Source organism: Buteo buteo, chromosome 3 (genome assembly GCF_964188355.1).
Source record: "Buteo buteo chromosome 3, bButBut1.hap1.1, whole genome shotgun sequence".
Lineage (NCBI taxonomy): Eukaryota > Metazoa > Chordata > Aves > Accipitriformes > Accipitridae > Buteo > Buteo buteo.
Window position 1 is genome coordinate 71,865,215 of NC_134173.1, and position 16,682 is coordinate 71,881,896.

The window sequence follows — 16,682 nt, forward strand, 5'->3', positions numbered from 1 at the left end:
CAGTGTGATCTTCAGGACTTGTTTCAATAGGGGAAAATTGCATACAAAAGAGCAAGTGATATAAAAGAACAGCATGGATAAAGAGGAAAGATGACAGAAAAGAAGAAAGAAAATATATATATATAAGAACATCTGCAGAGCAAGCAGTACATACAACGAAATTTTTGTACCTAATCCAGCTAGGAAAATGAATTAAACCAGCGAGACACAAGTGAAATATTTGTTCACTGAATCAGGAAACGTGGGCTACACAGTGACAAAATATGACTTGCTGATACAGCATGTGAAAACTGCTATGATGACATCACAGGAACATGGTATACTAGGAGGTATGACTGTAAAGCAAGTTGTGATAGGTTTGTTATGTTCCTTAAAAATATAAATAATCGAGGTAGTCACAACAGGCAACATTGTTTCTTGATGTGATACTTAGAGAAGAGAGAAAGGATTCTGTAAATTAAAGACAGTCTGGACAACATTTTTAAGGAGGCTCATATTGGGGATTCTAGTGGCCATAAATCCAATATTGGTTGGTTTCTGTTGTAGAAGTCATTAGATCTTTGTATGGACAGAATTTTTGGGAATATCTTAAAAAATGTTTCCCTAGCATTGATATAGATACCAGTATTGTTTGGCAATTTATGAGATGTGGTGGTGCAAACCTATGAGGAACTGTCAGCAAACAGAAGGGTTAGAATGTCTTACTGGCAAAATGGATTAATTCAGGGACAGAAATAATAAATGCAAAATGAGCTCTGGTCATATAAACTGTAAAGTCAGGCAATTCAAGAATAACAAAAATAATATCTACTACAAAGCATTAAAATTAGAGAGGACAAATAGTGAGAAACTTGGAGCAGCTGAATTTAACACATACATAAAAGAGGACTATCATCAGCTGAATTATGTAGCAAACTTCTTGTGCCATTGTGTTAGGCAAGGATGAAAACTCATTCAGAATAGTGTATATCATTCTGATCATTCTTTATTTGCAAAAAACTGAGTTGAAAGAGGATCTTGTGGAGATAAAGGTTACTAGAGTAAGAAAAATGAGAGACAAGTACTTGCTTATCTGTATTGCATATAAAAATAATTGTTTAGTTCTGTCAAGAGATGCTGACAATATTATCCATGAATATACTGGGAAGGAAAGCATTGGAAGGGGGGAGAGAAGCCTTTATATTAGAAGGTGCTGTTATCAAAGGAGACAAATCACTAGAGCATGGCTTTGAACCCTACAATGATGGTTATCCCCAGTCAAATTATAACAGTGAATTAATAAACCTTGGTGAATGTCAGAGGAAGATACATGCTGTTTTCTGTGTTGAATTTTGAAAGCTAATGCTGTTGGGATATTTGAAATGGAACAACTATCTTGTTATTTTCTGGTGCATGCTGGTTCCAGAGCCGTTTCACCGAAGGAAAAGTAGACTTGCAGAATATCCACAAAAATCCTCTCTGTACTCAGAGCATGATTGGGTTTTTGCTTTTTTAAACAAAATATTTCAGGGTACCTCCATTTCTCAGTTGTGCTTGCCTGAGTGTGTTACCATGGTGATTAGGAGAGTCTGGGAATTAACTTTGTTTTATGATTATTGTGGAACATTCATATGTGAGCTGATGAGCTGTATTTCAGAACCAGACCTTGAAGAGAAAATAACCAATTGGGGATTAGCAGCTTTTCCACCGTAAAAAAATAAAGAGAAACCTAGATTAAAGAAGGCCAGATCTGTAACTGATGTATTGAATTGTTAGTGATTTCACTCAGGTCACACCTATTTAAATCAGCCAGAAATCCAACTCAGTATGCTGTTAATTTCCCACCAAAAACCAATGGGATATGTAAACACTATGAAAATGAAACAGCAAAACCAGTTAAACAAACTAGCTGCCAAATTGTATATGTTCTGCCAATGACCACTACCCTGCAACACCCTCATCTGTTAATGAAAATATTCCCTTTGCTATTTCACAGTTACAATTGTTATTTCATTCTTTCAAGTGTGGATAACAATGACAACAATAACATTTTCTGATTATATCTAGAGAATAAAGATTCCTCCTTACTTGAAGTAACGGGGGCAACTTTTTTGGAAGTAAAATAGCAGGAATTTAGTATATGTTATTCAGATGGATGTACACTTCTTATTATAGTTAGACATTTGTCTGTTCTTTATACATTTGTTACGCCACTGACAGCTGAAAGAATCTTTAACAGTATCCTTGTAAATGGAGGAGACTATTGATGTGAAAAATGCCTAATTAGTGAAAAGGTAGAAAATTTGAAGTGGGAAATACCACACCATGAGTGTTTTTTTACCTTGGCTGTCTGCCAGATGCCCACCCAGCTGCTCTCTCACTCCTCCTACTCAGCAGGACAGGGGGCAAAAAACTGGTGGGTTAAGGTAAGGACAAAGAGATCTCTCAACAATTACTGTCATGGGTGACACAGATTTGACTTAGGGATGATTAATTTAATTTATTGCCAATTAAAAATAGAGTAGGACAGTGAGAGGAAAAAAAAAAGCCACACAAAAACAAGCTAAAAAAAACCTTTCTCCCACCCCCCTTCTTCACAGACTGAACTTCACTCTTTCATTCCCAACTCTTCTACCTCCTCCCCTCTGAGTGGTACAGGGGCGACGGGGAATGTGGCTTGTGGTCAGTTCATAACACTTCGTCTCTGCCATTCCTTCCTCTTCATGCTGTTCCGCTGCTCCAGGAAAGCCTGTCTCCCCAGGGTGCAATCCTTCAGGAATGGACTGCTCCATCTCGGGTCCCCCACAGGCCACAGGTCCTGCCAGAAAACCTGCTCATGCCTGGGCTCCTCTCCACAGGCTGCGGGAGCCTGTTCCAGCGCGGGGTCTCCACAGACTGCAGCTTCCTTGAAGGTGCATCTGCCTGCCTGGGCATGGGGGTCTCCACAGAGGGCAGGGTGGAGATCTGCTCCCCCGTGGACCTCCCTGGGCTGCAGGGGGACAGCCTGCCTCACCGTGGTCTTCCCCACGGGCTGCAGGGGAATCTCTGCTCCGGCGCCTGGAGCATCTCCTCCCCCTCCTTCTGCACTGACCTGGGGGTCTGCAGGGCTGTTTTTCTCTCACATTTTCTCTCTCCTATTTCACAGCTTCTGCACAGCATTTTCACCCTTTCTTAAATATGTTATCACAGAGACACTACTGACAATCACTGATGGGTTCAGCTTTGGCCAGTGGTGCAGGCACTGGAGCCAGCTGCAGCTGGCTCTGTTTGCCATGGCAGCAGCTCCTGATCTTTTCTTGCAGAAGCCACCTCTGCAATGCCCTGGTACCAAAACCTCCCACGTAAAACAAATACAATGAGTTATCATGTCAGAGAATAAACTAACTTCCCTTAACATTCCTTTTCCTCACATGTCAGACCCTTAATCCACTTAGTGGCCCTTTGCTGGAGTCTGTCCAGTAGGTCCGTATGTCTCTTGTATGGGGAGCCCAGAACGGGACACAGCACTCCAGGTGTGGCCTCGCCAGCATTGAGCAGAGGGGAAGGATTGCCTCCCTCAACCTGCTGGCCATACTCCTCCTAATGCAGCCCAGGATACTGTTAGCCTCACAGGGCAAGTTCTTCCTTCCCAGGTGTAGGGCTTTGCATTTGTTCTTGCTGAATTTTGTTAGGTTCTTATTAACCCATTCCTCCAGCCTGCGAGGTCTCACTGAGTGGGCAGCCCCCTACTTTCAAGAATATCGACTGGTTACCCCAGTTTCATGTCATCTGCTAACAGTGAGAGTTCACCCCATCTCTTGCTCCAGGATGTGGTGTTAAACAGGAGATGTCCCAAGAGAGACATCTGTGGCTCTCTTCTTGTAACTGTCCTCTAGGTGAGTATGATCCCTTAACAACTGTTCTCTGAGGCTGAGCACTTAACCAGTGTTTTATCCATCTGGTTGCCCAGACATGTTAACTTAAATAGCAGAATATTTTGAGAGACAATGTCAAAAATCTCTCTAAAAATCAAAGTAAATGACATTTACCACACCTCCCTCAGCCACAAATCCAGACAGCTTATCACAGGAAGCAACCTGCTTGGTCATGCATGATTTACCCATGATAAATTCATGCTAATCGTTACAAATTGCTTTCTTTTTTATGTGCCCAGAAATGTGTTTCGAAAGGATTCACTCAGTGATTTTCTCTGGGACTGAGGTGACTGGCCTTTAGTTTTCTGGATTGTCATCTTTTGAGGATGGGTGTGACAGGTTCTTTTCTCCAGGATCATCCCCAATCTCCACAGCCTGTTGATAGTGACAGAGAGTGGCTTTCAAGGACATTGGCTAGGTCTCTCAGCAGCCTTGGATGCAACTTCTTGAGTCCCACAGCTTTATAAGGGTTGAGTTCTCTATAGAAATCCCTGACTTGCATCCATTGCTAGTACCTGTCCTTGAATCCTCTCTCTAATCAGGGATGTCTGAGCAGAGAGCACTGATTACCTCATGTGTCTTATATGTATGTCTTAATGGTCTGGTTGGAAAATTACCCATTCAATTGCTTTGTAGTCAATCACTGTATCAATAACCAATGCAAGAACTAGAGGACAGGAGCATTTGGAAAAAATATAATAAAATACAACGTAGATATTGTTTTAAATTTTTAGAGATTTTTATTTCCATTCTGCATTTTTTTCCCTTAGATTTTCCTCCTTCAGACCCATTTTTCCCCCACCTTTTCTGCCTTGACATTAAAAGAAATACAGTAGGGCTTAGAAGCATGCTGAAACTGATTAAAAAAAAAAAAAGTAAAATTCTTCCTTCCCCATACCACAGCCAGAAAAATTAGTTTAAATTAACTGTAATCTGATGCTTATTTGATTGTTCTTTTTCAATAATCAGGATACTTGAACTCTGATGCATATGTATTGCTCTGTTTTGAAGTACTCTTGAGGAAGAAAAGAATTCAGACCTTGGTTCTTCAAGGCTGAACACATCTCACAAAAGCCAAAAGGTTCCACTTTCACAAATCTCAGCTATGACTGAGAATCTTACTAATTTTTAAAATACAAGATGAAATGGGGTTTTTGATGAGATGCATAGGACCAAGCTTTCAAGCAATCTGCCATTGCAGAAAGCAATTTATATGTTATTAGAAAAAAATTCTAATGATGAGGTCAGTGTTAGTTGTGCTTGACCGGGAGCAGGGTTCAGAGGAGAGTGACAGAATATTTCTTGATCTGTAAAACACTCCTTTAAGTGAGGGAATAAAGAAGCACAAGCACAAGCTAGTCTATTTATCAGTGAAATGTAAGAAGCAAAGACTACCTTGGGACGTTAAGGTAGAAGGTAAGTTTCCACATGGTGTGTTATAAAGGGTAGTTTTCATTGTCACAATGCTGGGATCTGTGATTCACAGCAGCGAAAATCAGGGTTTGCATACCAGGGAAGATCAAGGTTTTACCGTGGGATGAAGAAAATAATTCTCCAGACAAGGAAGCTTAGGAACAGACTAGGGACTAGTACATTTTTATATATCATGTTTTAACCCAAGATGCCAACTAAGCACCACGCAGCCGCTCGCTCACTCCCCCCTGGTGGGATGGGGGAGAGAATCGGAAGGGTAAAAGTAAGAAAACTCATGGGTTGAGATAAAGACAGGTTAATAGGTAAAGCAAAAGCCACGCACACAAGCAAAGCAAAACAAGGAATTCATTCCCCACTTCCCATGGGCAGGCAGGCGTTCAGCCATCTCCAGGAAAGCAGGGCTCTGTCACACCTAACGGTTACTTGGGAATACAAATGTCATCAGTCCAAACATTTCCCCTCTTCCTCCTTCTTCCCCTAGCTTTTATTGCTGAGAATGATGTTGTATGGTCTGGAATATCCCTTTGGTCAGTTGGGGTCAGCTGTCCCAGCTGTGTCCCCTCCCAACTTCTTGTGCCCCCCCAGCCTCCTCGCTGGTGGGGTGGGGGGAGAAGCAGAAAAGCCCTTGACTCTGTGTAAGCACTGCTCAGCAGTAACAAAAACATCTCTGAATTACCAACGCTGTTTCCAGCACAAATCGAAAACATAGTCCCATACTAGCTGCTATGAAGAAAATTAACTCTATCCCAGCTAAAACCAGCACACTATATCAGGGAATAGTACATTTCTCTATCCCACTTTTATGGTCTGTGTGTAATCTGGCCAACTTTGCTGACTCATCTTTCTGCTAAACTGAGCCAGCTGGCCCAGTGTGCTCTGTAGCATAGCTATCAGAGAGTGCAGACAGAACCATAAAGTCAGTGGAAACGGAGATACTACACTAGAGAAATTAAATTAAACTGTTCTTCTGAACTTCCCATGGAAGACCTTCTCTCCCTCTTTAGTTTATAATAGCAACCTAGATAGATGGGAAGACACGTGAAGGTCTCATATTATAGGGATGATGAAGATCCTGAAGGAATCTTGCAGGTAAAGGCAGAGTAAAAGACAGTGACTGGAAATTATTTTCAGCAAAAATTTAAATTTTTTAATTTTTAAGAATGTGTAAGGGGTAATGTTTGGGACAAAGATTGTGGGTGGTTTTCTATGCTCTACTTCAAGACTAGTAAATTTTTTGTCTTTTTCAGGCCTGTGGTATTTATCTAGAAACAAGAACAGAATTGGATAATCATAGCTCTATTAAATCAGAGCAAAGATCTGTCTTGTCTGAAATGTTGTTTACCAGCAGCAGATACCTGCAGAAGTGTATAAGAACACAGGAAATGTATGTGGTATCTTCCCTTTTCACTCTCTTATAATATATTCTTTCCCAGCAATCTGTAGATGATGGATGAATGAGTACATATAGGAAGGATTCTGTTATATATGAATATACTCGACTGCAAATAATCTTCACAACTTAGATTTCTGGAGATTTTGGAAGAAATTCCTGAACTGAGGAAAAAAACCCTGCAACTCATTACATTTCATGAATTAAAATTTTGAAGAAAAGTTCATGTACAAACCATGGTATTTTTTGAGCATTTTAAAAACTTTTGCTTCAGTAATGATCTTTTGTATGTTTTAACCATCAAGCAGCCTATAAAGCCAGTTGTTTTTCAGTATTATTAAGAACAAGAATGTTTTTGAAAAATAACATGGTTACTCTTTATGTTTTTCAAGCATTTATATTCTCAATTTAAAACAAGGAAAATTTATTGAAAGGACTTCTCCAAAGGAAAAGATTTGGATAGAAAAAAAATAGTGGGTTTTGAAGAATGAGTGGGTTTTGGGTTTTTTTTACATTCTCGATAAGGACACGCTTCCTGAAGACTATCACTACTTAATTATTCCACACTTCCTCCCCCCAAAAGAACTTCTACCAGAATAAAAAGAGAATTGGTAGAAATATGGGTGAACATTGAAGAAGGACTGATAAGGAGAAGAGTGGAGAATAACTTTGAGGAGGAAAAGCAGAAAAGATAAATTGCAGAGTAATGTAATACTCCCCATATAAAACTCACAATGCAATAAGACTGAATTATGAGGAAGGTATGATTATGATGTTAAAGAATAAACACCATTATGCAAACTGCTAAGAAAGAGAAAATGATATGTGACTACTGAAATAGATTCTGTATACACTAAGTGGTGGTAATAAAAAAAAAGTATTCATTTAATATTCCTAGTCTAATACATTCCACATAATGTTATTTATTAAACCAAAATATTGCATACTATTTTCTCATTTTTCTGTTCAATCTGTGAGACATAAGAGACCATTATTATTGAAAAAGTAAGAGGTTTTAAATTCTTGAAAACTACATTCTTTAATAATGAATTTAATGTAATAGCATACAAAAAGTCAATTATGATTTTTTAATACAAAAGTCAGTAAAATTTAAAGGAAGAGAAGATCAACAAAAGCAGTTATAAGAGGATGACATTCAGGGAAAACATTGACATACAAACTAAGAGAAGGAGTCCAGCTTCCTTCACAGCTTGTCTCCCTTGTGTTTTCCAAAGGAAGTTTTTCATCACTTCTGCAATTTGTAGTATCAGAAAAGAAAAAGAAGTTGTCATATCAGTCAAATTGTTTGTGGTCCTTCATTCCAAGTCACCCTCCAACCCTTTATCTGCTTTTCTGGGGGATTTGTCAGGCACTTACTGAAAACTGTTATTTAGGTGTGCAGTTAGTGCAGCTCCTTTTGATTTTCTTTTTTAACTCCCTGTAGTTTCATGACCATATGTTCTTTGACATTCTTTTTAATTAGTGACAGATGGATGAAAGAATTTTAGATCCTAGACTGAGTTTCTTGCTGTTGTGTTTTTTTTCTTTTTTTTTTTTTAAATGAGACTTTCCATACTCTATTCATTTCTTAAAATACTTTGACTTCTTGTTGGTATTGGCTCCCCTTTCTGCTTTATCAGTCTCTCTGTGTTGTCTTCAGTAAGCAACAAAGGAAAATAAAGAAAAAAGAATATTTCTCATTTGAACTGTGGGATTTTTTTATCCTCTCTTCAGTGACAGCTGATGATCCTGTAGGTATGGTCTGCTTCTCATTCTGTTTAGTGTTGTCAGGATTTCTGAAAGAAAAGTCTGGCATTCAACTAAGTGAATTATGAAACAGTTATAGAGAGTTTGATACTCAATTTTAAAAGTATGTCCAGGAGACAAAACACAGCAAAACACCACCAACAAAAATGCGAAGCAAAGATTAAGGCATTCTCTCTGGTATAATAGGACAAACATCATTTCATATTTCCCTTTACTTTAGGCCTGCACAAATGCTCCTTTTATGTCTGTCATTCATACACCTTATGTTTTCTTGGTTTGTGCTTTTTTGTGTGTGTGTGTTCCCCTCCCCTCACCTCTCCACTGCTACAAGTAATAGAGCCCTTTGGGCACTTAAGGTTTATATAAATTTCTTGCAATAGCCTCTCTTTCTTTTGCTCATTAAATAGTACCTTGCTTCCAGTGAATCTGGTACTGTGAGTGCTGTGATTTTACAGGCATTTTCAACACATCATTTCTAACTTCTGTTAGATAAAGGAAAAAAATAAATTAGCACTTAGCCCTTCGTTTGATCTACTAATCCTCTAAAATTTATTTCTTATGGGAAAAAAAAAAACCACAACAAAGAAGACCTAGTTTTATACTTAAGAATATGATTAGTAATGACAAGTAAACAGGCTGGAAATTTTAATCTTTGGCAACAGAGTAAGTGCTAATTGTGAAAGGTTTTGTTATGTGGATATATCTTTAAGTCATAACTTTGATATATATCTACACAATAATACCCTCCACAACCACCCAAACTTACCCGGACCTCCAAAATTAAGCTTTTCAGAAGCAGACAGTTTAGTATGACAGGATGGTAGCTAGTGTAAATCTTAACAAACATCTTTTCCTAGTCCTCAACTGGATTGTGATGTTACTGGCCAGCAACACACCCAAAATTGCTAGATATGATAAAGTGGATATATTGTGCTGCATATTACTTGGATTAAACTAGACATTAGCATCTCTTTGCCTTGCACAGAGAACAGATAATGTTTTTTTCATTGGTTGACCAGAAGAAACGATAACAGAAGATAAATTTTACCATCATATTCCTTGGAGGATTAATGTATTAGTATATGAATCTCTCTGCTTCTATCTTCTATTAATCTATCTGCTGATTTATATACTTTCTTTATTCATGTTTATCATTTTTCTGCATTGCTATGGTCCTTTATGATGAGGAGGGGGATTGGATGTACACTTTAAATATTGCTTCAATTTCCTCTGTCAGAACCCCTACTAGCAAACAAGAAATAACATGTAAAGAAACATATTTATCCAGCAGGACACACAGTGATTGACATTTCTTATCAAGACACAACAATTGCTTAACTTCCTATACTTCTTCCCTGAGTAAAAAACCCTGAAATATTGAAGAGGATAATGTATTTTGCATAAAAAAAGCCTTTCAGATGAGTTCCTTGAGTATTTACAAAGGAGAAAAAAAAAGTTTTTGTTGCTGAGCTCTTTGGGAAGAGCTGATTGGAGGCCTACAGCACAGTAGCAAACTGCTGCACCTGTAACTGTTAGACAATTATGAACAGCTGGTGATGATTAGCACAGCAACAACCAATCTACTCAACATATTTCACTCTGATAAAGAAAAGAGCAAGATGCAAAAAAACATTACAGGCTACAGCCTTCACTTTTCACAGTGAACCTTAGGGGGGCAGCCTTTTAACAAAGGGATCTCAAGAATAGAAACAGTGTGCTGTGTATTTATGTTTGCTCTCCCACTCTTAATCAGGGCAAGCTAAGAGAAAAGGTAAGAAGGAAGCTGACACCGCTATCAAATTGTGTAAGTGAAGTGCAAAAATATCATTTTACTATGGAGATTAAAGATGGAAAATACTTTTCACACGGTATACTTCTACAACCCTAAAAAAAATGGGTGGCTGTACTGTGTGTGTGGATTTTTCTGTGTCTGACTTCATATTAGTGTATCAAAATACTTCTTTAAATAACGTATAAAGCAACACAAAGAATAACAACTGATGTCATATAACTTTTGGATCAAGGATCATTCAATTTACTTAAGGAGGGGGAAAGTTAAGCTTCAAGTCTCAGTTTCAAGTTCATCCCCTGAAAGCTGCCCTGTTCAAGCCGAGATGGATACCTCAGTTATACCTGATGAATCACTCTCAAGCAATTAACTGGTAATACAGACTGACTACAGTGATCTCCCTGTCTTTATCTTGTCCTACAAGCTTTTCCACTCTTTTTATCCCCCTTTCCCATTGAGAAGGAGTGAAGGAGTGGCTGGGTGGGTGTCTGGCAGCCCACTGAGCTCAGCTTATGCCAGGGAGCTACTGCTGCTCCTGTGGTTGCAACAAAGCTTCTTCATTTATTAGTTCAAATAATGATGTCTATTTAGGATAGAGTCAGGAAAATAAACAATCCCAGATCTTGCACAACTTAACCCATAGGTTCTGGAATCCATTCTGATTTAAAACCTACAGTGCTTAGATTATTTCTGTTTCTCCAGCTAGGTGGTTTGGTGGCTCAAATATTTGTATGCTAACTTATAGCGTCTGTCTGCAGTAGAGACATGGTCTTTAGGGTGTCTGTACAACTATTTCTCAGGTAAATCCATTATACTTGTAAAACTAGGATGACAGCTTGCTTGAATAAAGAGTGTTTGCTGCCATAAAGGTCACAAAAGTAAGATAATGCTGGGGTGGGGGGGAGGCAGAAAGAAATAAGCCAAGTTCATCAAAGAGTCAAAATTTATCAGAAGGTGACATTGTGTAATACTTTCAGATCAAATGACAGTGCTGAGACTAAATGGACTCAGAAACAATTTAATCACAGATATATGCAATTTTACAAATTCCATAACTTCCCCGTTCTGTGGTAGAGATAAAACAGTCCAGGAGAGAACTGAGGTGGGTGAGTGTAGTGTGGCCATGCTCTGTGTAGTCTTAGTAGCAGTAGTGTTAAAAATAAGGTTGTAGGGTCCCCTGAGATTCCTCCCCAAATGACTCTGGATGTAGTAGATGTTATAGAATTGGATAGAAAATACCCAGTTCTTATTCAGCTCATTCAAATTCACTTGGCATCTAAAACAGACTGTCACCATCACTGATGCTCACAATTTGCTCCTCTCCTTTGCAACTTTCACAGTGACTGTCAAGTTGTTTACCCTCAAGGATCTCCTCTGTTCTTGTGAAAAACCTAATTCCCCTTCCTGTAGGGTTAGCTAAAGTTCACATGCTAACACTCCTGTCAAATGAGCCTAATTTATGCTAACTGCTGAAGTTTGTTAATTCCTAATTCCTAATATGAATAAAATTGATAGGTGATAGGCTCTGGGCCAGGCTTGAACTCAATTCTAAAAAGAGTGATGATTTGACCATTTTCTGAGTAATCTTGGCCTTTGCCCCCAGCAGAGTTTGGATGGGTAGATTTGACAGCTTTTTGTATTAGTACAAAATAAATAACATAAAAGAATTTATGAAGTCTCCATTTTGCAGTCTGAACAAAGCTCTTGGCCAGAGTTATGTGAATAATTCATTCTTGAGTCTGCAGTCCAAACTGCAATATCTTATTTCTAATGAATCAAAACCTCTGAATTTCCTTCTTCTAAATTGAGAGTAAGGCTCAAATGATACATGTGGAAATCTGGGTAATTTTTCCCAACAGATCATCTTTATCTTTGGGAAGGTTCTTGAATCACTTTGGTTTCCTGTTCTAGAAAATTATACAAACAAATTAACAATGAAAATGTGTTTAAAGAAAAATCACAAATAAGGTCATGCAAAGCACAAAAAAGACAAGCACAAAAATCACATATACAGTCAGTTAAATGATTTATAACACATGATAGTGTCTGAGTAGGTACCTTAATTTGGGAGAAGTTGCTAGAACAGTGGCTTTTTAAATACAGCTTAGAAGGTTTATGAAAATGCATTGATTTACTGACAGAATAATAGCATAATAGACAAAATGGTTACACACAAGACCTTGTTAAAAATGTGTCAAGTGCTGCAGTTGTCTTAGTGAAAGACCTTCAAGTGGAACTCAGATGAAGCTGTCAGACGCTGGAGGGCTTTTTATTCCTGAAGACAAAAGTATCACAAGTTCCTCTTGCCAGCAGCTGAATGCAGCTACATTCAGGTAAGAAATTAGATGGGAGTAAGACCATACACTTATTGTAACCTGAATAAGATGTCAAGATAAATAACCATGGAAGAGATCAGCCAAAGATATAATTCACTCTTTGTGCCCGAAATCTGTAGGCTTCAAGGGTGGTCTTCAGAAGTTTTGATGTCCAGCTTGAAGTGTATTAAACTGTAACTTAAAGGAAATCAAATAATCAAAATTTAGATGAAATTTTAAGATAAAAACCAAACACAGAATCACACAATCACAGAACGGCTGAAGTGTGAAGGTACCTCTAGAGATCACCTAGTGCCATTCCCTGCTTAAGGCAGGACTAGCTAAAGCAGGTTGCCGATTGAATGTCCCTAAGGATGGAGACTGCATAGCCTCTCTAGGCAGCCTGTTCCAGTCTCTTACCCAGCTCAAGGTTAAAAACTGTTTTTTCTTCTGTTTAAATGGAATTTCCTGTATTTCAGTTTGTGCCCATTGCCTCTTGTCCTTTCACTGAATGTCGCTGGGAAGAGGCCTTCCTTCTTCCTTTTGATTGTCTCAGTACTTTAAAGTAAAAGGAAATCAGATTTATTTTTGTCTGAACAAACGCACAGCGCATTGAGCAAAGAGGAGCTGTTTCTGCACAGTTATTTTTGTAGCTGTATTTTAACTCTTGAAAAATGTTGAAGTCATTAATATCATTTAGTATTACAGTATCACCTAGAGGTGCCAGCTGAGAATAGTTCTGTAGATAATGTAAGAAAGAGATCTTGTTATTAAGATGTAATAATCTACATAGGCAAGGAGGAAAAAAAAGAAAGAAAAAAATGAAACCGAAAAAAGCTTTTTCATTTGCACGATAGACAGTTGTCAGAACTAGAGAAAGATCCTGCTTCTTTTCATTCAAGCCAGACTGCAATTTTTTTTGTTAGAAGCATCCACACCATTTAAATTTCACATTCTGTAATTCCGTGCTCTTCACTAATTTATGATTTTTTTTATGTGAGTGAATATTTGCTTATTAGAACCATTCATTATTTAAAACATCTTATTTATATACAAGCTCCTATATGAGATAAGCTAAGTATATGTTTTTATTTTAGACTATATTTATTTAATTTTTAGGCAAGATGATTAGTTTGCTTCCAGACTATAATCTTTCATATATGTGAACAAGTTAATAAAGCCTCATGGAAATGTGACTGGTTTTTAATTATTTATTCTTATGAGACATGGTGTTTATTTAAAAGAGAGAACAAACAGGTTACTACTTCAGTGATTTATGGGAAAGCAGATCTACAGTAACTACACCGTTATCTTCTCACACGTACTTCTTTCTAAAATTAGATAGTGGGCTTTTATTTCAACTACTTAGAGTTAACTTAATGAAGGTTTATCATATACTTCTTAAAAAGACCTTTTAAACTACCACAGCAGAAATGTATAGATCTCCTTTGACCCATGTGAGATTTTTACTCACATCTTAAAGACATTAGGTGAAATCCTGGCTCCAGCAATGTCAAGGGACATTTTGATTGACCCATTAGGATGCACGGCTGAACTGTGGTTCACCCCACTACATAGTAACAGTGACAATCCAAACTATTTTTGCAAGCTCTTGACCATAAAATTACATCGTATTAGCTACAAATGCCATGAGAACCATAATTCATTGAAATTTCTGCTATTACTAACAAAAACCCAGGGAAATTCAGTCTGTATTTTGGGTTCATAATGAAATTCAAACATGGAAGCTTTAATCCTGAAGCTCCTGAAGACAATATCTATGAACAAACAGTAAGTATTTTAGGAGACTATTAGCACATCTTTTTCTTTATGCAAACGAGAGGAAAGGCAACTTCATGTTTAAAACTTGTGTGTTCAAATCCCAAGTCTATTAACAGTGGAGTTGTCTTGAATTGCATCAGAAAATTCATCAGAAAAAAAAATTGAAACCATTTGAATTATTTATTGTTATTTACTTTTATGTTTAGACATGCTCCTAGTCTAGACAGACTTTCCATTTCCACTACTGATATTCTGCTTTTGTTTCAGGGCATGCTGCAAAGGTAATAGATATTACTTTATTTTACAGAATCTGTTGATTCAAATAAAAGTGATAACTGGAAAATATCAACACATTCATTGGCTATGCTCAGTGAAAAAAAAAAACAAAACCAAAACCCCTTAACATTGCTGAATCAAATTTATGGTTATTATTGATATCATCACCCATGGAAAGAAACAACCAGGAAACAGTGGAAAATGGAGTTTTTTCACATGATAGGACACACAGAAAAGACTGAGTCAAATTGAAGTCTTTAGAAGAATAGCAACAAATGAACAGATGAAAATTAACGTTTAATCTTCCATGAGTACAATTGCTCTGTTTTGTTCTTTTAGCATTAAATAGTTTATTATTCTCACACAAATTTTAAATTTTTGCTGGTCTTGTCCATTGTGTGACAAGAAATATTTTCCCATAACTTAAAAAAAAAATGCAATTTTATAATTCTTTTCACCGGGCCCCTAATCTCTTTGTTCCTCTGTTTCTATGATGGATGTAACTTGTGACACTTGTTACTTCACTGAAAGATTTTGGGAACAAGTTCACATTTGATGCATTTAGGTTTAATCATTACTACAGGCCTGCTTATGTACAGGACAGAAATCTAAACTACATCTGCCTAAGGAACTTTGACCAGGAAGCTTTGGCATTGGTAATACTCTACAACTGATAGGTCACAAATCACAGAGCACTTACTATAGCTAAGTAAATGTGAAACATTTTCTTGTTTTATTCTGTGGTGTTTTGATAAATTTATCTTTTGTTCTTTACAGAAGCAGTTTAAATGGTTTTGAACTCTCTATGACCCATAGATGAGATTCCTCTTATTGAAAAACATCAGGGACAGAAGAAATGAAATGCAAAAATGTGGAAGGACCTAGGGCTTACTCTTATCTCTTTGTCTAGTAGCTTCCACCTTGAACTCTTTACTTTGTACAAATTTGTGTTCTCAATATGCAAAATGCAGGATGAAGGGGAAGGGAAGGGAAGGGAAGATTTCCTTTTTGCATTCTGGGAAGTGTTTAATCAGTATTCCTTTATATGCTGATACACTTACTAAAGACTAAAACCCAGTTCAGTTTAATTTAGTAATTGCTTTTCAACTCCCCAGGATTCTTTTAATTGAAGTTATCTTACTCTACCTATAAAACAAGTCAAGGTGATGACTATAAAAATCTCTTACCAAAATTTTTTACAAAAGGGTCACATGTATCAGCCTGATTTCCAAGGTAGCCCATTTCATTGCAATCGCTTCAAATTGGCTATTCTCACAGTGTGTCACCTTGCTTCCAGTGTTTACACAAAGCATGTATTTTTCTTCAAGGTCAGGATGTGACTTAAGATGAATTTTTATCTCCTTTGACCTTCTCCTCCCTTTCCCTTTGTCTTGTAATACATGAAGCTTCAAAATTTTTAAAATTGCAAACTAAGTAAAGTCCTTGCAAGATTTCATAGCACATCTCAGTTTAAGAGAGATAGCAGGTTTGTGCAGATGAAGCAAATGTGTATTTTTCTCACCTGTTGCTTGCACTTCTAAGCCTCTGCATTTGTTTCTTTGACAGAAACAATACCTCTGTAAAACTGTGCCTTCATGGCCTAATCCTGCTAACCCTTTTTACGTGTAACTCTTCTGGAAGTCAGTGAAGGCTCCATTGGCACAGAACCAGCCATCTCTGTCAAAGAAGATAAACATATTTCAATTCTGTGTCATGCAGAATAATATGTATCTTGGCTCAGCTGACTTTGCTTGATTCATTTGAATTTTAACGTTTTCAAGAAGTAACTGCCACATTGGAGCTCTTTCTTAGGTGTACATAAGTGCTAAGTGGATTTTAGCAGCAATACATTCTCCTATTCTGTCCTTCTGAAAGCTTAGTCTTTCAAAGGGTATTTTAGATGTGATGAGGAGTATATGCTCTACTTGAGTTCAGAACATGCTAGAATCAGAAATTCGTAGGTTCACAATCTCTAGATAATTCATGTGTATCATTCTTCATTCAAATCCATAGTCCAATTTAAGACAGAAATTCCT